The sequence below is a fragment of the Schistocerca cancellata genome, chromosome 2, assembly GCF_023864275.1.
Source record: "Schistocerca cancellata isolate TAMUIC-IGC-003103 chromosome 2, iqSchCanc2.1, whole genome shotgun sequence".
Classification (NCBI taxonomy): domain Eukaryota; kingdom Metazoa; phylum Arthropoda; class Insecta; order Orthoptera; family Acrididae; genus Schistocerca; species Schistocerca cancellata.
Window position 1 is genome coordinate 257,947,391 of NC_064627.1, and position 19,880 is coordinate 257,967,270.

The 19,880-nt window shown below is 49.9% G+C and overlaps 29 non-coding genes across 29 annotated transcripts; all 29 read left to right on the forward strand.

Annotated features, from left to right (window-relative positions):
- Positions 1-1,465: 1,465 nt before the first annotated feature.
- Trnal-cag (transfer RNA leucine (anticodon CAG)) lies at positions 1,466-1,547 on the forward strand. Its single transcript has one exon. It is a non-coding gene; the product is annotated as a tRNA-Leu (tRNA).
- A 685-nt stretch (positions 1,548-2,232) lies between these two features.
- Positions 2,233-2,304, forward strand: Trnah-gug (transfer RNA histidin (anticodon GUG)). Its single transcript has one exon. It is a non-coding gene; the product is annotated as a tRNA-His (tRNA).
- A 289-nt stretch (positions 2,305-2,593) lies between these two features.
- Positions 2,594-2,675, forward strand: Trnal-aag (transfer RNA leucine (anticodon AAG)). The gene has a single exon. It is a non-coding gene; the product is annotated as a tRNA-Leu (tRNA).
- A 5,934-nt stretch (positions 2,676-8,609) lies between these two features.
- On the forward strand, positions 8,610-8,691 carry Trnal-cag (transfer RNA leucine (anticodon CAG)). Its single transcript has one exon. It is a non-coding gene; the product is annotated as a tRNA-Leu (tRNA).
- Positions 8,692-9,376: 685 nt separating this feature from the next.
- On the forward strand, positions 9,377-9,448 carry Trnah-gug (transfer RNA histidin (anticodon GUG)). Its single transcript has one exon. It is a non-coding gene; the product is annotated as a tRNA-His (tRNA).
- Positions 9,449-9,737: 289 nt separating this feature from the next.
- On the forward strand, positions 9,738-9,819 carry Trnal-aag (transfer RNA leucine (anticodon AAG)). Its single transcript has one exon. It is a non-coding gene; the product is annotated as a tRNA-Leu (tRNA).
- Positions 9,820-9,899: 80 nt separating this feature from the next.
- Trnal-cag (transfer RNA leucine (anticodon CAG)) lies at positions 9,900-9,981 on the forward strand. The gene has a single exon. It is a non-coding gene; the product is annotated as a tRNA-Leu (tRNA).
- Positions 9,982-10,666: 685 nt separating this feature from the next.
- Trnah-gug (transfer RNA histidin (anticodon GUG)) lies at positions 10,667-10,738 on the forward strand. The gene has a single exon. It is a non-coding gene; the product is annotated as a tRNA-His (tRNA).
- Positions 10,739-11,027: 289 nt separating this feature from the next.
- Positions 11,028-11,109, forward strand: Trnal-aag (transfer RNA leucine (anticodon AAG)). The gene has a single exon. It is a non-coding gene; the product is annotated as a tRNA-Leu (tRNA).
- Positions 11,110-11,189: 80 nt separating this feature from the next.
- On the forward strand, positions 11,190-11,271 carry Trnal-cag (transfer RNA leucine (anticodon CAG)). Its single transcript has one exon. It is a non-coding gene; the product is annotated as a tRNA-Leu (tRNA).
- A 685-nt stretch (positions 11,272-11,956) lies between these two features.
- Trnah-gug (transfer RNA histidin (anticodon GUG)) lies at positions 11,957-12,028 on the forward strand. Its single transcript has one exon. It is a non-coding gene; the product is annotated as a tRNA-His (tRNA).
- Positions 12,029-12,317: 289 nt separating this feature from the next.
- Trnal-aag (transfer RNA leucine (anticodon AAG)) lies at positions 12,318-12,399 on the forward strand. The gene has a single exon. It is a non-coding gene; the product is annotated as a tRNA-Leu (tRNA).
- An 80-nt stretch (positions 12,400-12,479) lies between these two features.
- On the forward strand, positions 12,480-12,561 carry Trnal-cag (transfer RNA leucine (anticodon CAG)). Its single transcript has one exon. It is a non-coding gene; the product is annotated as a tRNA-Leu (tRNA).
- A 685-nt stretch (positions 12,562-13,246) lies between these two features.
- On the forward strand, positions 13,247-13,318 carry Trnah-gug (transfer RNA histidin (anticodon GUG)). The gene has a single exon. It is a non-coding gene; the product is annotated as a tRNA-His (tRNA).
- A 289-nt stretch (positions 13,319-13,607) lies between these two features.
- On the forward strand, positions 13,608-13,689 carry Trnal-aag (transfer RNA leucine (anticodon AAG)). The gene has a single exon. It is a non-coding gene; the product is annotated as a tRNA-Leu (tRNA).
- An 80-nt stretch (positions 13,690-13,769) lies between these two features.
- Trnal-cag (transfer RNA leucine (anticodon CAG)) lies at positions 13,770-13,851 on the forward strand. Its single transcript has one exon. It is a non-coding gene; the product is annotated as a tRNA-Leu (tRNA).
- A 695-nt stretch (positions 13,852-14,546) lies between these two features.
- Positions 14,547-14,618, forward strand: Trnah-gug (transfer RNA histidin (anticodon GUG)). Its single transcript has one exon. It is a non-coding gene; the product is annotated as a tRNA-His (tRNA).
- Positions 14,619-14,907: 289 nt separating this feature from the next.
- Trnal-aag (transfer RNA leucine (anticodon AAG)) lies at positions 14,908-14,989 on the forward strand. Its single transcript has one exon. It is a non-coding gene; the product is annotated as a tRNA-Leu (tRNA).
- An 80-nt stretch (positions 14,990-15,069) lies between these two features.
- Trnal-cag (transfer RNA leucine (anticodon CAG)) lies at positions 15,070-15,151 on the forward strand. The gene has a single exon. It is a non-coding gene; the product is annotated as a tRNA-Leu (tRNA).
- A 685-nt stretch (positions 15,152-15,836) lies between these two features.
- On the forward strand, positions 15,837-15,908 carry Trnah-gug (transfer RNA histidin (anticodon GUG)). The gene has a single exon. It is a non-coding gene; the product is annotated as a tRNA-His (tRNA).
- Positions 15,909-16,197: 289 nt separating this feature from the next.
- On the forward strand, positions 16,198-16,279 carry Trnal-aag (transfer RNA leucine (anticodon AAG)). The gene has a single exon. It is a non-coding gene; the product is annotated as a tRNA-Leu (tRNA).
- Positions 16,280-16,359: 80 nt separating this feature from the next.
- Trnal-cag (transfer RNA leucine (anticodon CAG)) lies at positions 16,360-16,441 on the forward strand. The gene has a single exon. It is a non-coding gene; the product is annotated as a tRNA-Leu (tRNA).
- A 695-nt stretch (positions 16,442-17,136) lies between these two features.
- On the forward strand, positions 17,137-17,208 carry Trnah-gug (transfer RNA histidin (anticodon GUG)). The gene has a single exon. It is a non-coding gene; the product is annotated as a tRNA-His (tRNA).
- A 289-nt stretch (positions 17,209-17,497) lies between these two features.
- Positions 17,498-17,579, forward strand: Trnal-aag (transfer RNA leucine (anticodon AAG)). The gene has a single exon. It is a non-coding gene; the product is annotated as a tRNA-Leu (tRNA).
- An 80-nt stretch (positions 17,580-17,659) lies between these two features.
- Trnal-cag (transfer RNA leucine (anticodon CAG)) lies at positions 17,660-17,741 on the forward strand. Its single transcript has one exon. It is a non-coding gene; the product is annotated as a tRNA-Leu (tRNA).
- Positions 17,742-18,426: 685 nt separating this feature from the next.
- Positions 18,427-18,498, forward strand: Trnah-gug (transfer RNA histidin (anticodon GUG)). The gene has a single exon. It is a non-coding gene; the product is annotated as a tRNA-His (tRNA).
- Positions 18,499-18,787: 289 nt separating this feature from the next.
- On the forward strand, positions 18,788-18,869 carry Trnal-aag (transfer RNA leucine (anticodon AAG)). Its single transcript has one exon. It is a non-coding gene; the product is annotated as a tRNA-Leu (tRNA).
- Positions 18,870-18,949: 80 nt separating this feature from the next.
- Positions 18,950-19,031, forward strand: Trnal-cag (transfer RNA leucine (anticodon CAG)). Its single transcript has one exon. It is a non-coding gene; the product is annotated as a tRNA-Leu (tRNA).
- Positions 19,032-19,726: 695 nt separating this feature from the next.
- Trnah-gug (transfer RNA histidin (anticodon GUG)) lies at positions 19,727-19,798 on the forward strand. Its single transcript has one exon. It is a non-coding gene; the product is annotated as a tRNA-His (tRNA).
- The last annotated feature ends 82 nt before the right edge of the window (positions 19,799-19,880 follow it).

Below are 19,880 nucleotides of genomic sequence, written 5' to 3' on the forward strand. Positions count from 1 at the left end.
TCCTCAAACGGACTTTCCATATACTCAGAGAACTTCCACAATGTATAACGGCAAAGCTCTTTGAGGCTGTGACACCCCATAGCCTGCAAGCACCGATTGATGTGCGAAGGATTAATGCCCGTCTGCAGTATGTGAGGAACTTTTTCCTCGAAGCAAGTTATCTTAGTGACGAAATCAGAAGCAACAGACGTATCACAGCGCGCGACATCATACTTGAAAGGAAGTTAAATGAGGGAAGAAACAAAATTGAAACGAAATTCCCAAATTGTGACTGGAAAGCTGTATGGCGTAACATCAACTATGCCGGGCTATCTACAGACGCTATTTCCGCATGGTACAAAACAGTTAATAATGTCATCAGCACCAACGAGAGACTATATGGGATCGGTTAAATACCAGACACACCTTTGTGGAAAATGCAATCTGGTGGATACAATCAGCCACAGATTCACATGTGGTGGCAATGTGCATAACTGGAATTGGATCAGGCAACAAATCGCCTTTCTCACCAGATCCTCTACGCAATATATAACGCCGTCGCTCCTCCTGAGACCGGACATGACATACTTTCCGAAATTAAAAACCAACGCCATTAGCTGGTTACTGGGAAAATGTGTTAGTTATGTCATCCACACACTTGGGTCGGACAACGAGATAGAATTCCGCGTTTACATGAAGTGTGAATATGCAAAAATCAGCACGTATCGAAACAACAAGAAGCACAATGGCAACATGCTGAAGATCATTTTTGAAAAAATGGGTGTTGGTTAAATATGTGAAACCACTACAACACCTTGAACGAGAACGAACAGAAGAAAAATAAAAGTCACTTGGTTCCTTATTATTATTTACTTTAACCTTGCTTCCGGAACATTTCTTCTTCTTTTTTTTCTTTATCAGTGTTTAGTTTCTACTCAGAGAAGAGGTTTCTTTGTCTTTCTTACATCAGAGAATGGGAATATTGTGTTAAGATTTCTGCACACTTAGTGCTATGACCCAACAAGGAACACGAAAAAGGGGTGGGAGGGGTTTGGGGATCGACGCACTGGCAGTGCCGTGAACAGACCCCACTGCTGGTGCGGCGTGTACCACGCCCTGACCATCCTTAAATATATATATATATATATATATATATATATATATATATATATATATATATATATATATATATATATATAAAATAAAAATAAATAAAAAGAAAATAAAAGTGGTTAATAAAAATTGGATTGCTGGAAGAAAAGATGGATAAAAAAAGTGGATGGAGAAAAAAAAGTAAATAAAAATAAAAAAGGAAACAAAAGTGAAAAAAAGGGGTAGCAAAAAAAAGGCGCTGGTTTAAGGCACCAGTCTCTTCGGAGGCGTGGGTTCGAATCCCACCGCTGCCAATTTTTACTTCTCGTTTTTGTGCATTTGCGGTGTGTTCTCGTGCGGTAGAACGCAGCTCCTGTGACCGCCGCGTCGCGGAGGTAGCGTGGCCGAGCGGTCTAAGGCGCTGGTTTCAGACACCAGTCTCTTCGGAGGCGTGGGTTCGAATCCCATCGCTGCCAACGTTTTCTGTCTCGAAAACAGGAGCACTGATTTCCCGCCAAGGAAATAGCGCAGCAAAGCGTGAGCGCCGCTTTCTTAAATTGTCGTAGCACAGTGCGTGGTGTAACAACAGGATTCACCGGCGCAGTTTGGTCGCATGATTGCTGGCGTTCGTCTCCCCGAGATACGGCCCGAGCATGCCGTTCTACAAAGTGGAAACGTTAATTTTTGCAGTTGTCGTCAAGTAGCGGGTGGACGCTTGCCGTGTTTGTTGGAGGAGCGCTTGTGTCGTTATCCGGTGTCGTCTAGTGGCTAGGATACCTGGCTCTCTCCCACGAGGCCCGGGTTCGATTCCCGGTACCGGAAGTGCACATTTTGTTGCTCCTCTTATGCGACTTGTCCCGACTGACACTTCGCTGACGCTTGCAGAAATGTACGTTAAGTATGAATCACGGCCACAAATGACGGCGAGAGAGATGCGACACCTGTCCACCTCTTATCGGGGCACGTACCTGTGGTCAACTGACTTGGAGGACTGCAAGACATTGCCAGGCAGCTAACCACTCTCGGAAGTGTCCTAACAGCGCAGGCACGTTCATTTGCACATATACATATAACGGAGATCGCGTCTGACACAGTGGGCTGAGCTTTGCTGTGTATCTTGCAGGTGCAGTCGCGACAACTGCTTCCGAGGGTGCCTCCGTGGCCGTGATCGTCTAGTGGTTAGGACATTGCGTTGTGGCCGCAATAACCCAGGTTCGAATCCTGGTCACGGCAATTTTGAAGGTTTTGCCTGGCAGTTGCTGCAATCGTGATAGTCACCCAGTGTTTGAAATCACAATGCTCCCATCATTTTACACTCATGTTCCGCAGGCCGCAGGTTGCACTACCATTTGATTATCAACAAGAAATTCGGCCGCCCCAGAGCGTGGGTAGCTGCCTGAGAGGTTAAATCTATAGTCGAAAGGGGCAGTTGTTTGAGGTGCGATGAATGAGCAGCCAGTCGCAGCAGAACAGGAAACTGTGTCGTGCAGTGGTTTCTGGAGACGCGAAGAACGATGGCGCAGGTAGCGTGGCCGATCGGTCTAAGGCGCTGGTTTAAGGCACCAGTCTCTTCGGAGGCGTGGGTTCGAATCCCACCGCTGCCAATTTTTACTTCTCGTTTTTGTGCATTTGCGGTGTGTTCTCGTGCGGTAGAACGCAGCTCCTGTGACCGCCGCGTCGCGGAGGTAGCGTGGCCGAGCGGTGTAAGGCGCTGGTTTCAGGCACCAGTCTCTTCGGAGGCGTGGGTTCGAATCCCATTCGCGGCTCGGCGGCCGAGCCGGACGGACGTGTCGGCAGCGCTAGGAGGGCTGGCGTAAACAGCGGCTGTGTGGCTGTTACGAAGGTCTGTAGAGCGCTTTGTTTACTTTGCATCTTTCAGTAATTTAAAATGACAAATTGAACGAAATTAACTGTGAACGGAGAGATACGGTTAGATTTACCTTTGATTGGACTTGTAAAAGACCAAAGGCTTTTGAGATCAAAAGGTGGCTTTCAGAAACAGTTAAGATCACTGGAGACCAAATTATTGGCGTTCATCTTTCTTTCGTGTCCAATTCTGTGTTTTTGAAATTGATTTCCTCAGATTTGTGCTCCTCGATAGTTGACAAGTGTGGTGGCACTATGAAATTTAATCATGCAGACGGAACCGTTAGTGACGTTCTTGTTTCCCATGCTGGGCTAGGCATTCGAACAGTGAGAGTTTTCGAACTGCCGTTCGAGGTCCCTGCCGGAGCGATCAATGCTGCTCTTCAGCCCTATGGTAGGGTTATATCTAATTTTGCAGAAAAATGGTCGGAGCAATATATGTTTCCGGTTTTGAATGGAGTTAGACAGATTAAGATTGAGCTCTTACGACATATCCCTTCTTACTTGAATATCTGTGGCCATCGCGCTCTCATCATTTATGATGGGCAGCCACGGACTTGTGCGTTATGTAACGCCACGGGGCACGTCAGAAGTGAGTGCAGTAGAAGGCGGGTTCCTCAGTTACCGACTAACGAGGCGGCTGTCCCAGGACAAGTTGTTAGCATGCAAGTGACGTACGCTGCCGCGGCAGCTAGCCGCGACCCCTATCAACAGAATATGGCCGAGCAGACTGAACCCTCCGTCGCGCGCACGGCAACGAGAAGCACCGCGGAGTTGACTAAAGATGACAATCAGCAACTGGCCAGTAATGACGTCACTGAGGGCGCACTGCGCTTGCCCTCTGAATCTGACAACTCTTCCAACGAGCGACAAGCTTCATCGATAATACCTGATGTAGACATGGTAGAGTACGAAGCGGTAGTTACACACGAAAGGGCCAACATTCCAGAGGGAACTACAGTGGATAGACATCAAGAGGAAATGATACAACAGACAACTGACAACCACACAGATGACAGGACACTACAGACTGGTTCCGGTAACGTCAAAGGAAAAGGGGGGGCGCAAGAAGACGAACCAATGACACCACCCGTCTCCCGTGTCGTAGAAACAGAAGCATCGGCCGACTCAGACATTAACGGAGCTCCAAAATCTTCCGCCACGAAGGCGGGACAGGAGACTTCTCCTCGACCTTCCACGGAGTCGCCAGGAAGTTTACCAAAGGTTTCACCGACGGGTTCACCGAAATCGTCAAAAAATAAAAAGAGACGAAGAGCACATCAAGCAGCAGAGAATTTGGCCCCTCCCTTAAGAGAGCGGCTGAGGCAGATACAGGAGACCGCAAGGAAGGACGAAGATACACAAAAGGAAGCGGTCGGCGAGTCTTCGGATCGAAGCCAGAGACAAGAGCGGGCTGACGCGCCACACGGAACAGTTGAACCCTTGCGTGACAATACGACATCAGATATGGAAGTGATACCCGACTTGGACAAGGACATGGACACGACATCACCGAGCCACGATTTAACTGGGCGGACGAAAAGGAAGATCAGACCGATGCAATGGGGGCGGAAGGGGCTTTTGAGGAAGAATTTTTTTATTAAAAATTGTCACACTGAACTCTAAGAAGAAAGAAAGAAAACAGTGAAAAGAAGGAAAACCGTTAATGGAATAACAATAAAATAAAATAACACTATATGTATCTAACCCGATGTTATTGTACGCGGCTCCACTACCGTGTCCTCTGTTTACTGTCTTGTAGCGTCTCACAGTGGAACATACATATAACGTGACCACCTTAAACATAAACAAAATTCAGAGTCAAGCAAAGGTAGCTGCACTGAAGGACTTTCTGTATCAGTCCGATACAGATATCGCCTTCCTGCAGGAAGTTAATGTCACAGCATTGTATGTTTCAGGGTACAAAGAGGTGTTGAATGTGGCTCCGGAAAACGCGTGTGGAACAGCCATCCTTGCTAAAGAAGGGATCGAGATGACAAATGTGTGCCTTTTAGAGTCGGGGAGGGGTATTAGCTGCAAAATTTTTAACACCACTTTTATAAACCTATACGCACCTTCAGGCAACAATGCGAGACGAGAGAGGGCAGCCTTTTTTAAAAGTGACATTTTATTTCTACTCCAAGACAACCCTGCCGAAATTGTCATTGGTGGAGATTTTAACTGCGTTTTAAATACAAAGGATCAGCGACCAAATTTTAACTTCTCCCAAGAGCTGCAGGCGTTGGTCACGAATATGAAGTGGTTTGACGCGTGGGAAATACAATATCCGACGCTGGTTCGCTTCACATACATCACTGGTACTACACAGAGCAGAATCGACAGAATATATGTCACCCCCACCTTAGCCACTAAAGTCAGTAGTATCGAGGTGATACCAGCTGCCTTCTCTGACCACCTCGGAGTGAGGTGCAGCATCAAATTAACCAGGCAGAAGACGTATTGGGGTCGCCCACTATGGAAATTAAATATCAATACCCTCTCTGACAACGCTCTAGCTTTAAAGATGCAAGAAACTTGGCAGTCTGTTTTAAGGATGCGTACTCAATATAGAACGACTATTGAATGGTGGACTATGGCCGCTAAGAAAAAGATAAGAGGAGCGCTGATATCTTACGCCAAAGAAAGAGCAATGTGGTCACGACACACGATGGAGTTTTACTACTCTTGCTTAAGAGACCTTTACGACCAACCAATGTCTCAAGACGTCTTTATCAATATTAAAACCGTTAAAGCCAAAATGATAAGTATCAAGAGGGTACATTTAGAGGGATTACAAATAAAATCCCACACTAGAACGACGGTGGAGGCGGAAAACACCTCCATCTACCACTTGATATAACACACACGAAACAGGAGACGAAATTTTATTGCCAGCCTAAGATCGGAGGATAACAGAGTCCTGACAGAACAAAGGGATATCTTAAATGAAGCACATAGATTTTTTCAGCAATTATATTCTGGAAATGCTACTGACGACAACTCAGTACAAGAGATTTTACAGAACTCCGGAATAGAGGCAGTTGTTACAGATGAGGAGAACAGGGGTTTAACGTTAGAAATTACGAAAGACGAGGTTTTTCATATACTCAAATCTTCACCTTCACGTAAGTCTCCAGGCCCAGACGGCCTGCCTGTGGAGTTTTATAGGACCTTTTGGCACCTAATAGGTTCCCAATTCACGGAAGTAGTTAATGACGTCTTGAGGGGAGAGGAAATTCCTGCTGCTTTTAAGGAAAGTGTAACTGTACTACTTCCAAAAGGAAGGACTACGGACACGAAAGATATTACTAAAATGAGGCCTATCAGTCTCATGAACTCAGATTACAAGGTAGTTGCACGTATAATTAAAGAACGAATGGTACCGATTTTAGCAAAAGTCATTGGATGCCACCAGACGTGTCTCCCTCGACGTACCATTTTTAAGACTGTATGTGAATATCGAGACATTATTTCTATTTTTTCGTCATCGTCAGCGAATGGAGGCATTGCCTTCATTGATTTTGCTAAAGCGTTTGACAGAGTCAACTACGGATATCTGTTCAGAACCTTAAAATACACAGGTTTCAATGATGGAAACTTAGAGGTTTTAATGAACATCGTCAGAGGCATACGCACCAAAATCTCGATCAATGGACAATATACTAATGAAGTATTGATATCTAGTGGAGTTCCTCAGGGAAGTCCTTTGTCAATGTTGTTTTATGTGGTTTCTCTGGAACCCCTTTTAAGGCTTTTGAACACAACCTTAGAAGGCATAACAATAGCTGGGCTGAAGACGGTTACAAATGCATACGCTGACGATGTGGGAGTTCTAGTAAGGAGCGATGAAGACTGTGCCCAGCTAACAGACAAGTTATTGCTTTATAGCAGGGCAACTGGTGCGAGGATCAATGAAACTAAAAGTTCCTTTTTAAATTTACAGGGTCTTGACAATGTGCAGCTACCGTGGGCAAACAGGGTGGAGCGTCACACTGCTTTGGGCATAACTTTTTACAGTTGCCCATTAAGAACAACGGCTGCTAATTGGAAACAGGTGCTTGGAAAAATCAGAGGCAGCTTAATACTGCATGAAACGAGAGACTTAAATATCAAGCAAAGAATTAAACTAATCAACTGTGCAGTTCTTTCGAAAGCTGCATATGTCGCTCAGGTTTTACCAACACCTCCAGACATAGTGAAAGCTATTATGAGCACAATCTGTCGATACGTATGGAAAGGCCATATTTTTAGAGTAGCAGTAGGAACGACTACATCGAGACCCGAAAACGGAGGCCTAGGGCTGACAGACCTTCGAAGGAAAAACACTGCCCTCTTCATTAAAAGAACGCTCAAACTTATCGAGACACAGCCGAACAGCATAACTGCCGCTCTATTTGACCTTCTCAAACCCGGAAGCATGCAGCCGCCTGTAGATGTTCACAACATCAATTACACCCTAAAGCATATTAAGGATATTTATGTAGAATTAAGCTACTTGACATGCATTTTAACGGACAAAAATAAGAGGACAAGTCACTATATAGTAGAGAAGTTAAAATCACGCGAAAACCGAAATAAAATGGAGCTGAAGTATCCTAACAAAAACTGGGAAAAAATATGGACCAATATAAATAACAAAACACTGACTACGGAAGTGCAAGCGTCATGGTACAGAGTTGTCAACAACATTATTAGTACCAATGAAAAGCTGTATTCAATAGGACTACAAGCAACCAATGTGTGCCAAAAATGTCACACTTTGGACTCCTTAAAGCATCGCTTCATCTGCAATGGATACAAGAATATTTGGAATGACATTGTATTGCAAGTCGCTTTTCTTAAAAGGACCGATGGAAGAGAAATCACGCTAAACGATATACTCTTCCCAGAAGAAATTTCCTTTCCACCACAAAAAAACAATGTCATCTTGTGGCTATTCGGAACTTTTGTCAATTATGTTGTTAACAACAAAGGCAATGACAATCTCCAAGAATATCGAGAATATATGAAAGATGAATACTTTAAAATATGCCGGTACAAAGACCATAAAAAGAAGTTCGGAAATATGATGCAAATTTTGTTTCAGAAACAAGGCATCGGTTAATACCTATATCATATGGAATCGACCGAACAAGATAGACTGCCAAAGTAGGGGATTGCTGTTGAGGGTGAAGTACGGTGGGGACTTCGTGTGCCCCGGGACCGATACGGTAGCCGTGAAGGCCTCAACAGAACCTAGAAAAGGCATGTTTTCCCAAGAAGTAACAGGAGTCACGCCACAGCACAAGAATAGTAGGGATAACCTATTCTCATGAAAAAGACGTGCATCACTGAAGAAGTTCAATTTCCTTTCGTCATTTTTACTTTTGTTTCTGTCTCATTTTTGTTTAAATTCTAATGGATGAATATTTTGCGTTTCGTTAATGCGGTAAATAGTATTATAGAGAGAGTTATTTTCACCGTAAACAATTCCGATTACAACTTCAAATTTTCTAACATTGTCCTCCAGATGCAATTCAGTTTCATACCCACGGAAAAAAAAAAAAAAAAAAAAAAAAAAAAAAAAAAAAAAAAAAAAAGGATGGGGAATTGAAGCTCGCCGAAGAAGGCGCTTGAAGGAGAGCGAATGGAAGGGCGGTAGAACGCAGCTCCTGCGACCGCCGCGTCGCGGAGGTAGCGTGGCCGAGCGGTATAAGGCGCTGGTTTCAGGCACCAGTCTCTTCGGAGGCGTGGGTTCGAATCCCATCGCTGCCAACGTTTTCTGTCTCGAAAACAGGAGCACTGATTTCCCGCCAAGGAAATAGCGCAGCAAAGCGTGGGCGTCGCTTTCTTAAATTGTCGTAGCACAGTGCGTGGTGTAACAACAGGATTCACCGGCGCAGTTTGGTCGCATGATTGCTGGCGTTCGTCTCCACGAGATACGTCCCGAGCATGCCGCTCTACAAAGTGGAAACGTTAATTTTTGCAGTTGTCGTCAAGTAGCGGGTGGACGCTTGCCGTGTTTGTTGGAGGAGCGCTTGTGTCGTTATCCGGTGTCGTCTAGTGGCTGGGATACGTGGCTCTCTCCCACGAGGCCCGGGTTCGATTCCCGGTACCGGAAGTGCACATTTTGTTGCTCCTCTTATGCGACTTGTCCCGACTGACGCTTCGCTGACGCTTGCAGAAATGTACGTTAAGTATGAATCACGGCCACAAGTGACGGCGAGAGAGATACGACACCTGTCCACCTCTTATCGGGGCACGTACCTGTGGTCAGCTGACTTGGAGGACTGCAAGACATTGCCAGGCAGCTAACCACTCTCGTAAGTGTCCTAAGAGCGCAGGCACGTTCATTTGCTCGTATACATATAACGAAGATCGCGTCTGACACAGTGGGCTGAGCTTTGCTGTGTATCTTGCAGGTGCAGTCGCGACAACTGCTTCCGAGGGTGCCTCCGTGGCCGTGATCGTCTAGTGGTTAGGACATTGCGTTGTGGCCGCAATAACCCAGGTTCGAATCCTGGTCACGGCAATTTTGAAGGTTTTGCCTGGCAGTTGCTGCAATCGTGATAGTCACCCAGTGTTTGAAATCACAACGCTCCCATCATTTTACACTCATGTTCCGCAGGCCGCAGGTTGCACTACCATTTCATTATCAACAAGAAATTCGGCCGCCCCAGAGCGTGGGTAGCTGCCTGAGAGGTTAAATCTATAGTCGAAAGGGGCAGCTGTTTGAGGTACGATGAATGAGCAGCCAGTCGCAGCAGAACAGGAAACTGTGTCGTGCAGTGGTTTCTGGAGACGCGAAGAACGATGGCGCAGGTAGCGTGGCCGAGCGGTCTAAGGCGCTGGTTTAAGGCACCAGTCTCTTCGGAGGCGTGGGTTCGAATCCCACCGCTGCCAATTTTTACTTCTCGTTTTTGTGCATTTGCGGTGTGTTCTCGTGCGGTAGAACGCAGCTCCTGTGACCGCCGCGTCGCGGAGGTAGCGTGGCCGAGCGGTCTAAGGCGCTGGTTTCAGGCACCAGTCTCTTCGGAGGCGTGGGTTCGAATCCCATCGCTGCCAACGTTTTCTGTCTCGAAAACAGGAGCACTGATTGCCCGCCAAGGAAATAGCGCAGCAAAGCGTGAGCGTCGCTTTCTTAAATTGTCGTAGCACAGTGCGTGGTGTAACAACAGCATTCACCGGCGCAGTTTGGTCGCATGATTGCTGGCGTTCGTCTCCACGAGATACGTCCCGAGCATGCCGCTCTACAAAGTGGAAACGTTAATTTTTGCAGTTGTCGTCAAGTAGCTGGTGGACGCTTGCCGTGTTTGTTGGAGGAGCGCTTGTGTCGTTATCCGGTGTCGTCTAGTGGCTGGGATACCTGGCTCTCTCCCACGAGGCCCGGGTTCGATTCCCGGTACCGGAAGTGCACATTTTGTTGCTCCTCTTATGCGACTTGTCCCGACTGACGCTTCGCTGACGCTTGCAGAAATGTACGTTAAGTATGAATCACGGCCACAAGTGACGGCGAGAGAGATGCGACACCTGTCCACCTCTTATCGGGGCACGTACCTGTGGTCAACTGACTTGGAGGACTGCAAGACATTGCCAGGCAGCTAACCACTCTCGTAAGTGTCCTAACAGCGCAGGCACGTTCATTTGCTCATATACATATAACGAAGATCGCGTCTGACACAGTGGGCTGAGCTTTGCTGTGTATCTTGCAGGTGCAGTCGCGACACCTGCTTCCGAGGGTGCCTCCGTGGCCGTGATCGTCTAGTGGTTAGGACATTGCGTTGTGGCCGCAATAACCCAGGTTCGAATCCTGGTCACGGCAATTTTGAAGGTTTTGCCTGGCAGTTGCTGCAATCGTGATAGTCACCCAGTGTTTGAAATCACAATGCTCCCATCATTTTTCACTCATGTTCCGCAGGCCGCAGGTTGCACTACCATTTCATTATCAACAAGAAATTCGGCCGCCCCAGAGCGTGGGTAGCTGCCTGAGAGGTTAAATCTATAGTCGAAAGGGGCAGTTGTTTGAGGTACGATGAATGAGCAGCCAGTCGCAGCAGAACAGGAAACTGTGTCGTGCAGTGGTTTCTGGAGACGCGAAGAACGATGGCGCAGGTAGCGTGGCCGAGCGGTCTAAGGCGCTGGTTTAAGGCACCAGTCTCTTCGGAGGCGTGGGTTCGAATCCCACCGCTGCCAATTTTTACTTCTCGTTTTTGTGCATTTGCGGTGTGTTCTCGTGCGGTAGAACGCAGCTCCTGTGACCGCCGCGTCGCGGAGGTAGCGTGGCCGAGCGGTCTAAGGCGCTGGTTTCAGGCACCAGTCTCTTCGGAGGCGTGGGTTCGAATCCCATCGCTGCCAACGTTTTCTGTCTCGAAAACAGGAGCACTGATTGCCCGCCAAGGAAATAGCGCAGCAAAGCGTGAGCGTCGCTTTCTTAAATTGTCGTAGCACAGTGCGTGGTGTAACAACAGCATTCACCGGCGCAGTTTGGTCGCATGATTGCTGGCGTTCGTCTCCACGAGATACGTCCCGAGCATGCCGCTCTACAAAGTGGAAACGTTAATTTTTGCAGTTGTCGTCAAGTAGCTGGTGGACGCTTGCCGTGTTTGTTGGAGGAGCGCTTGTGTCGTTATCCGGTGTCGTCTAGTGGCTGGGATACCTGGCTCTCTCCCACGAGGCCCGGGTTCGATTCCCGGTACCGGAAGTGCACATTTTGTTGCTCCTCTTATGCGACTTGTCCCGACTGACGCTTCGCTGACGCTTGCAGAAATGTACGTTAAGTATGAATCACGGCCACAAGTGACGGCGAGAGAGATGCGACACCTGTCCACCTCTTATCGGGGCACGTACCTGTGGTCAACTGACTTGGAGGACTGCAAGACATTGCCAGGCAGCTAACCACTCTCGTAAGTGTCCTAACAGCGCAGGCACGTTCATTTGCTCATATACATATAACGAAGATCGCGTCTGACACAGTGGGCTGAGCTTTGCTGTGTATCTTGCAGGTGCAGTCGCGACACCTGCTTCCGAGGGTGCCTCCGTGGCCGTGATCGTCTAGTGGTTAGGACATTGCGTTGTGGCCGCAATAACCCAGGTTCGAATCCTGGTCACGGCAATTTTGAAGGTTTTGCCTGGCAGTTGCTGCAATCGTGATAGTCACCCAGTGTTTGAAATCACAATGCTCCCATCATTTTTCACTCATGTTCCGCAGGCCGCAGGTTGCACTACCATTTCATTATCAACAAGAAATTCGGCCGCCCCAGAGCGTGGGTAGCTGCCTGAGAGGTTAAATCTATAGTCGAAAGGGGCAGTTGTTTGAGGTACGATGAATGAGCAGCCAGTCGCAGCAGAACAGGAAACTGTGTCGTGCAGTGGTTTCTGGAGACGCGAAGAACGATGGCGCAGGTAGCGTGGCCGAGCGGTCTAAGGCGCTGGTTTAAGGCACCAGTCTCTTCGGAGGCGTGGGTTCGAATCCCACCGCTGCCAATTTTTACTTCTCGTTTTTGTGCATTTGCGGTGTGTTCTCGTGCGGTAGAACGCAGCTCCTGTGACCGCCGCGTCGCGGAGGTAGCGTGGCCGAGCGGTCTAAGGCGCTGGTTTCAGGCACCAGTCTCTTCGGAGGCGTGGGTTCGAATCCCATCGCTGCCAACGTTTTCTGTCTCGAAAACAGGAGCACTGATTGCCCGCCAAGGAAATAGCGCAGCAAAGCGTGAGCGTCGCTTTCTTAAATTGTCGTAGCACAGTGCGTGGTGTAACAACAGCATTCACCGGCGCAGTTTGGTCGCATGATTGCTGGCGTTCGTCTCCACGAGATACGTCCCGAGCATGCCGCTCTACAAAGTGGAAACGTTAATTTTTGCAGTTGTCGTCAAGTAGCTGGTGGACGCTTGCCGTGTTTGTTGGAGGAGCGCTTGTGTCGTTATCCGGTGTCGTCTAGTGGCTGGGATACCTGGCTCTCTCCCACGAGGCCCGGGTTCGATTCCCGGTACCGGAAGTGCACATTTTGTTGCTCCTCTTATGCGACTTGTCCCGACTGACGCTTCGCTGACGCTTGCAGAAATGTACGTTAAGTATGAATCACGGCCACAAGTGACGGCGAGAGAGATGCGACACCTGTCCACCTCTTATCGGGGCACGTACCTGTGGTCAACTGACTTGGAGGACTGCAAGACATTGCCAGGCAGCTAACCACTCTCGTAAGTGTCCTAACAGCGCAGGCACGTTCATTTGCTCATATACATATAACGAAGATCGCGTCTGACACAGTGGGCTGAGCTTTGCTGTGTATCTTGCAGGTGCAGTCGCGACACCTGCTTCCGAGGGTGCCTCCGTGGCCGTGATCGTCTAGTGGTTAGGACATTGCGTTGTGGCCGCAATAACCCAGGTTCGAATCCTGGTCACGGCAATTTTGAAGGTTTTGCCTGGCAGTTGCTGCAATCGTGATAGTCACCCAGTGTTTGAAATCACAATGCTCCCATCATTTTTCACTCATGTTCCGCAGGCCGCAGGTTGCACTACCATTTCATTATCAACAAGAAATTCGGCCGCCCCAGAGCGTGGGTAGCTGCCTGAGAGGTTAAATCTATAGTCGAAAGGGGCAGTTGTTTGAGGTACGATGAATGAGCAGCCAGTCGCAGCAGAACAGGAAACTGTGTCGTGCAGTGGTTTCTGGAGACGCGAAGAACGATGGCGCAGGTAGCGTGGCCGAGCGGTCTAAGGCGCTGGTTTAAGGCACCAGTCTCTTCGGAGGCGTGGGTTCGAATCCCACCGCTGCCAATTTTTACTTCTCGTTTTTGTGCATTTGCGGTGTGTTCTCGTGCGGTAGAACGCAGCTCCTGTGACCGCCGCGTCGCGGAGGTAGCGTGGCCGAGCGGTCTAAGGCGCTGGTTTCAGGCACCAGTCTCTTCGGAGGCGTGGGTTCGAATCCCATCGCTGCCAACGTTTTCTGTCTCGAAAACAGGAGCACTGATTGCCCGCCAAGGAAATAGCGCAGCAAAGCGTGAGCGTCGCTTTCTTAAATTGTCGTAGCACAGTGCGTGGTGTAACAACAGCATTCACCGGCGCAGTTTGGTCGCATGATTGCTGGCGTTCGTCTCCACGAGATACGTCCCGAGCATGCCGCTCTACAAAGTGGAAACGTTAATTTTTGCAGTTGTCGTCAAGTAGCTGGTGGACGCTTGCCGTGTTTGTTGGAGGAGCGCTTGTGTCGTTATCCGGTGTCGTCTAGTGGCTGGGATACCTGGCTCTCTCCCACGAGGCCCGGGTTCGATTCCCGGTACCGGAAGTGCACATTTTGTTGCTCCTCTTATGCGACTTGTCCCGACTTTGCTCGACTGACGCTTCGCTGACGCTTGCAGAAATGTACGTTAAGTATGAATCACGGCCACAAGTGACGGCGAGAGAGATGCGACACCTGTCCACCTCTTATCGGGGCACGTACCTGTGGTCAGCTGACTTGGAGGACTGCAAGACATTGCCAGGCAGCTAACCACCCTCGTAAGTGTCCTAACAGCGCAGGCACGTTCATTTGCTCGTATACATATAACGAAGATCGCGTCTGACACAGTGGGCTGAGCTTTGCTGTGTATCTTGCAGGTGCAGTCGCGACAACTGCTTCCGAGGGTGCCTCCGTGGCCGTGATCGTCTAGTGGTTAGGACATTGCGTTGTGGCCGCAATAACCCAGGTTCGACTCCTGGTCACGGCAATTTTGAAGGTTTTGCCTGGCAGTTGCTGCAATCGTGATAGTCACCCAGTGTTTGAAATCACAATGCTCCCATCATTTTACACTCATGTTCCGCAGGCCGCAGGTTGCACTACCATTTCATTATCAACAAGAAATTCGGCCGCCCCAGAGCGTGGGTAGCTGCCTGAGAGGTTAAATCTATAGTCGAAAGGGGCAGCTGTTTGAGGTACGATGAATGAGCAGCCAGTCGCAGCAGAACAGGAAACTGTGTCGTGCAGTGGTTTCTGGAGACGCGAAGAACGATGGCGCAGGTAGCGTGGCCGAGCGGTCTAAGGCGCTGGTTTAAGGCACCAGTCTCTTCGGAGGCGTGGGTTCGAATCCCACCGCTGCCAATTTTTACTTCTCGTTTTTGTGCATTTGCGGTGTGTTCTCGTGCGGTAGAACGCAGCTCCTGTGACCGCCGCGTCGCGGAGGTAGCGTGGCCGAGCGGTCTAAGGCGCTGGTTTCAGGCACCAGTCTCTTCGGAGGCGTGGGTTCGAATCCCATCGCTGCCAACGTTTTCTGTCTCGAAAACAGGAGCACTGATTTCCCGCCAAGGAAATAGCGCAGCAAAGCGTGAGCGTCGCTTTCTTAAATTGTCGTAGCACAGTGCGTGGTGTAACAACAGGATTCACCGGCGCAGTTTGGTCGCATGATTGCTGGCGTTCGTCTCCACGAGATACGTCCCGAGCATGCCGCTCTACAAAGTGGAAACGTTAATTTTTGCAGTTGTCGTCAAGTAGCGGGTGGACGCTTGCCGTGTTTGTTGGAGGAGCGCTTGTGTCGTTATCCGGTGTCGTCTAGTGGCTGGGATACGTGGCTCTCTCCCACGAGGCCCGGGTTCGATTCCCGGTACCGGAAGTGCACATTTTGTTGCTCCTCTTATGCGACTTGTCCCGACTGACGCTTCGCTGACGCTTGCAGAAATGTACGTTAAGTATGAATCACGGCCACAAGTGACGGCGAGAGAGATGCGACACCTGTCCACCTCTTATCGGGGCACGTACCTGTGGTCAGCTGACTTGGAGGACTGCAAGACATTGCCAGGCAGCTAACCACTCTCGTAAGTGTCCTAACAGCGCAGGCACGTTCATTTGCTCGTATACATATAACGAAGATCGCGTCTGACACAGTGGGCTGAGCTTTGCTGTGTATCTTGCAGGTGCAGTCGCGACAACTGCTTCCGAGGGTGCCTCCGTGGCCGTGATCGTCTAGTGGTTAGGACATTGCGTTGTGGCCGCAATAACCCAGGTTCGAATCCTGGTCACGGCAATTTTGAAGGTTTTGCCTGGCAGTTGCTGCAATCGTGATAGTCACCCAGTGTTTGAAATCACAATGCTCCCATCATTTTTCACTCATGTTCCGCAGGCCGCAGGTTGCACTACCATTTCATTATCAACAAGAAATTCGGCCGCCCCAGAGCGTGGGTAGCTGCCTGAGAGGTTAAATCTATAGTCGAAAGGGGCAGTTGTTTGAGGTACGATGAATGAGCAGCCAGTCGCAGCAGAACAGGAAACTGTGTCGTGCAGTGGTTTCTGGAGACGCGAAGAACGATGGCGCAGGTAGCGTGGCCGAGCGGTCTAAGGCGCTGGTTTAAGGCACCAGTCTCTTCGGAGGCGTGGGTTCGAATCCCACCGCTGCCAATTTTTACTTCTCGTTTTTGTGCATTTGCGGTGTGTTCTCGTGCGGTAGAACGCAGCTCCTGTGACCGCCGCGTCGCGGAGGTAGCGTGGCCGAGCGGTCTAAGGCGCTGGTTTCAGGCACCAGTCTCTTCGGAGGCGTGGGTTCGAATCCCATCGCTGCCAACGTTTTCTGTCTCGAAAACAGGAGCACTGATTGCCCGCCAAGGAAATAGCGCAGCAAAGCGTGAGCGTCGCTTTCTTAAATTGTCGTAGCACAGTGCGTGGTGTAACAACAGCATTCACCGGCGCAGTTTGGTCGCATGATTGCTGGCGTTCGTCTCCACGAGATACGTCCCGAGCATGCCGCTCTACAAAGTGGAAACGTTAATTTTTGCAGTTGTCGTCAAGTAGCTGGTGGACGCTTGCCGTGTTTGTTGGAGGAGCGCTTGTGTCGTTATCCGGTGTCGTCTAGTGGCTGGGATACCTGGCTCTCTCCCACGAGGCCCGGGTTCGATTCCCGGTACCGGAAGTGCACATTTTGTTGCTCCTCTTATGCGACTTGTCCCGACTTTGCTCGACTGACGCTTCGCTGACGCTTGCAGAAATGTACGTTAAGTATGAATCACGGCCACAAGTGACGGCGAGAGAGATGCGACACCTGTCCACCTCTTATCGGGGCACGTACCTGTGGTCAGCTGACTTGGAGGACTGCAAGACATTGCCAGGCAGCTAACCACCCTCGTAAGTGTCCTAACAGCGCAGGCACGTTCATTTGCTCGTATACATATAACGAAGATCGCGTCTGACACAGTGGGCTGAGCTTTGCTGTGTATCTTGCAGGTGCAGTCGCGACAACTGCTTCCGAGGGTGCCTCCGTGGCCGTGATCGTCTAGTGGTTAGGACATTGCGTTGTGGCCGCAATAACCCAGGTTCGACTCCTGGTCACGGCAATTTTGAAGGTTTTGCCTGGCAGTTGCTGCAATCGTGATAGTCACCCAGTGTTTGAAATCACAATGCTCCCATCATTTTACACTCATGTTCCGCAGGCCGCAGGTTGCACTACCATTTCATTATCAACAAGAAATTCGGCCGCCCCAGAGCGTGGGTAGCTGCCTGAGAGGTTAAATCTATAGTCGAAAGGGGCAGCTGTTTGAGGTACGATGAATGAGCAGCCAGTCGCAGCAGAACAGGAAACTGTGTCGTGCAGTGGTTTCTGGAGACGCGAAGAACGATGGCGCAGGTAGCGTGGCCGAGCGGTCTAAGGCGCTGGTTTAAGGCACCAGTCTCTTCGGAGGCGTGGGTTCGAATCCCACCGCTGCCAATTTTTACTTCTCGTTTTTGTGCATTTGCGGTGTGTTCTCGTGCGGTAGAACGCAGCTCCTGTGACCGCCGCGTCGCGGAGGTAGCGTGGCCGAACGGTCTAAGGCGCTGGTTTCAGGCACCAGTCTCTTCGGAGGCGTGGGTTCGAATCCCATCGCTGCCAACGTTTTCTGTCTCGAAAACAGGAGCACTGATTTCCCGCCAAGGAAATAGCGCAGCAAAGCGTGAGCGTCGCTTTCTTAAATTGTCGTAGCACAGTGCGTGGTGTAACAACAGGATTCACCGGCGCAGTTTGGTCGCATGATTGCTGGCGTTCGTCTCCACGAGATACGTCCCGAGCATGCCGCTCTACAAAGTGGAAACGTTAATTTTTGCAGTTGTCGTCAAGTAGCGGGTGGACGCTTGCCGTGTTTGTTGGAGGAGCGCTTGTGTCGTTATCCGGTGTCGTCTAGTGGCTGGGATACGTGGCTCTCTCCCACGAGGCCCGGGTTCGATTCCCGGTACCGGAAGTGCACATTTTGTTGCTCCTCTTATGCGACTTGTCCCGACTGACGCTTCGCTGACGCTTGCAGAAATGTACGTTAAGTATGAATCACGGCCACAAGTGACGGCGAGAGAGATGCGACACCTGTCCACCTCTTATCGGGGCACGTACCTGTGGTCAGCTGACTTGGAGGACTGCAAGACATTGCCAGGCAGCTAACCACTCTCGTAAGTGTCCTAACAGCGCAGGCACGTTCATTTGCTCGTATACATATAACGAAGATCGCGTCTGACACAGTGGGCTGAGCTTTGCTGTGTATCTTGCAGGTGCAGTCGCGACAACTGCTTCCGAGGGTGCCTCCGTGGCCGTGATCGTCTAGTGGTTAGGACATTGCGTTGTGGCCGCAATAACCCAGGTTCGAATCCTGGTCACGGCAATTTTGAAGGTTTTGCCTGGCAGTTGCTGCAATCGTGATAGTCACCCAGTGTTTGAAATCACAATGCTCCCATCATTTTTCACTCATGTTCCGCAGGCCGCAGGTTGCACTACCATTTCATTATCAACAAGAAATTCGGCCGCCCCAGAGCGTGGGTAGCTGCCTGAGAGGTTAAATCTATAGTCGAAAGGGGCAGTTGTTTGAGGTACGATGAATGAGCAGCCAGTCGCAGCAGAACAGGAAACTGTGTCGTGCAGTGGTTTCTGGAGACGCGAAGAACGATGGCGCAGGTAGCGTGGCCGAGCGGTCTAAGGCGCTGGTTTAAGGCACCAGTCTCTTCGGAGGCGTGGGTTCGAATCCCACCGCTGCCAATTTTTACTTCTCGTTTTTGTGCATTTGCGGTGTGTTCTCGTGTGGTAGAACGCAGCTCCTGTGACCGCCGCGTCGCGGAGGTAGCGTGGCCGAGCGGTCTAAGGCGCTGGTTTCAGGCACCAGTCTCTTCGGAGGCGTGGGTTCGAATCCCATCGCTGCCAACGTTTTCTGTCTCGAAAACAGGAGCACTGATTGCCCGCCAAGGAAATAGCGCAGCAAAGCGTGAGCGTCGCTTTCTTAAATTGTCGTAGCACAGTGCGTGGTGTAACAACAGCATTCACCGGCGCAGTTTGGTCGCATGATTGCTGGCGTTCGTCTCCACGAGATACGTCCCGAGCATGCCGCTCTACAAAGTGGAAACGTTAATTTTTGCAGTTGTCGTCAAGTAGCTGGTGGACGCTTGCCGTGTTTGTTGGAGGAGCGCTTGTGTCGTTATCCGGTGTCGTCTAGTGGCTGGGATACCTGGCTCTCTCCCACGAGGCCCGGGTTCGATTCCCGGTACCGGAAGTGCACATTTTGTTGCTCCTCTTATGCGACTTGTCCCGACTTTGCTCGACTGACGCTTCGCTGACGCTTGCAGAAATGTACGTTAAGTATGAATCACGGCCACAAGTGACGGCGAGAGAGATGCGACACCTGTCCACCTCTTATCGGGGCACGTACCTGTGGTCAGCTGACTTGGAGGACTGCAAGACATTGCCAGGCAGCTAACCACCCTCGTAAGTGTCCTAACAGCGCAGGCACGTTCATTTGCTCGTATACATATAACGAAGATCGCGTCTGACACAGTGGGCTGAGCTTTGCTGTGTATCTTGCAGGTGCAGTCGCGACAACTGCTTCCGAGGGTGCCTCCGTGGCCGTGATCGTCTAGTGGTTAGGACATTGCGTTGTGGCCGCAATAACCCAGGTTCGACTCCTGGTCACGGCAATTTTGAAGGTTTTGCCTGGCAGTTGCTGCAATCGTGATAGTCACCCAGTGTTTGAAATCACAATGCTCCCATCATTTTACA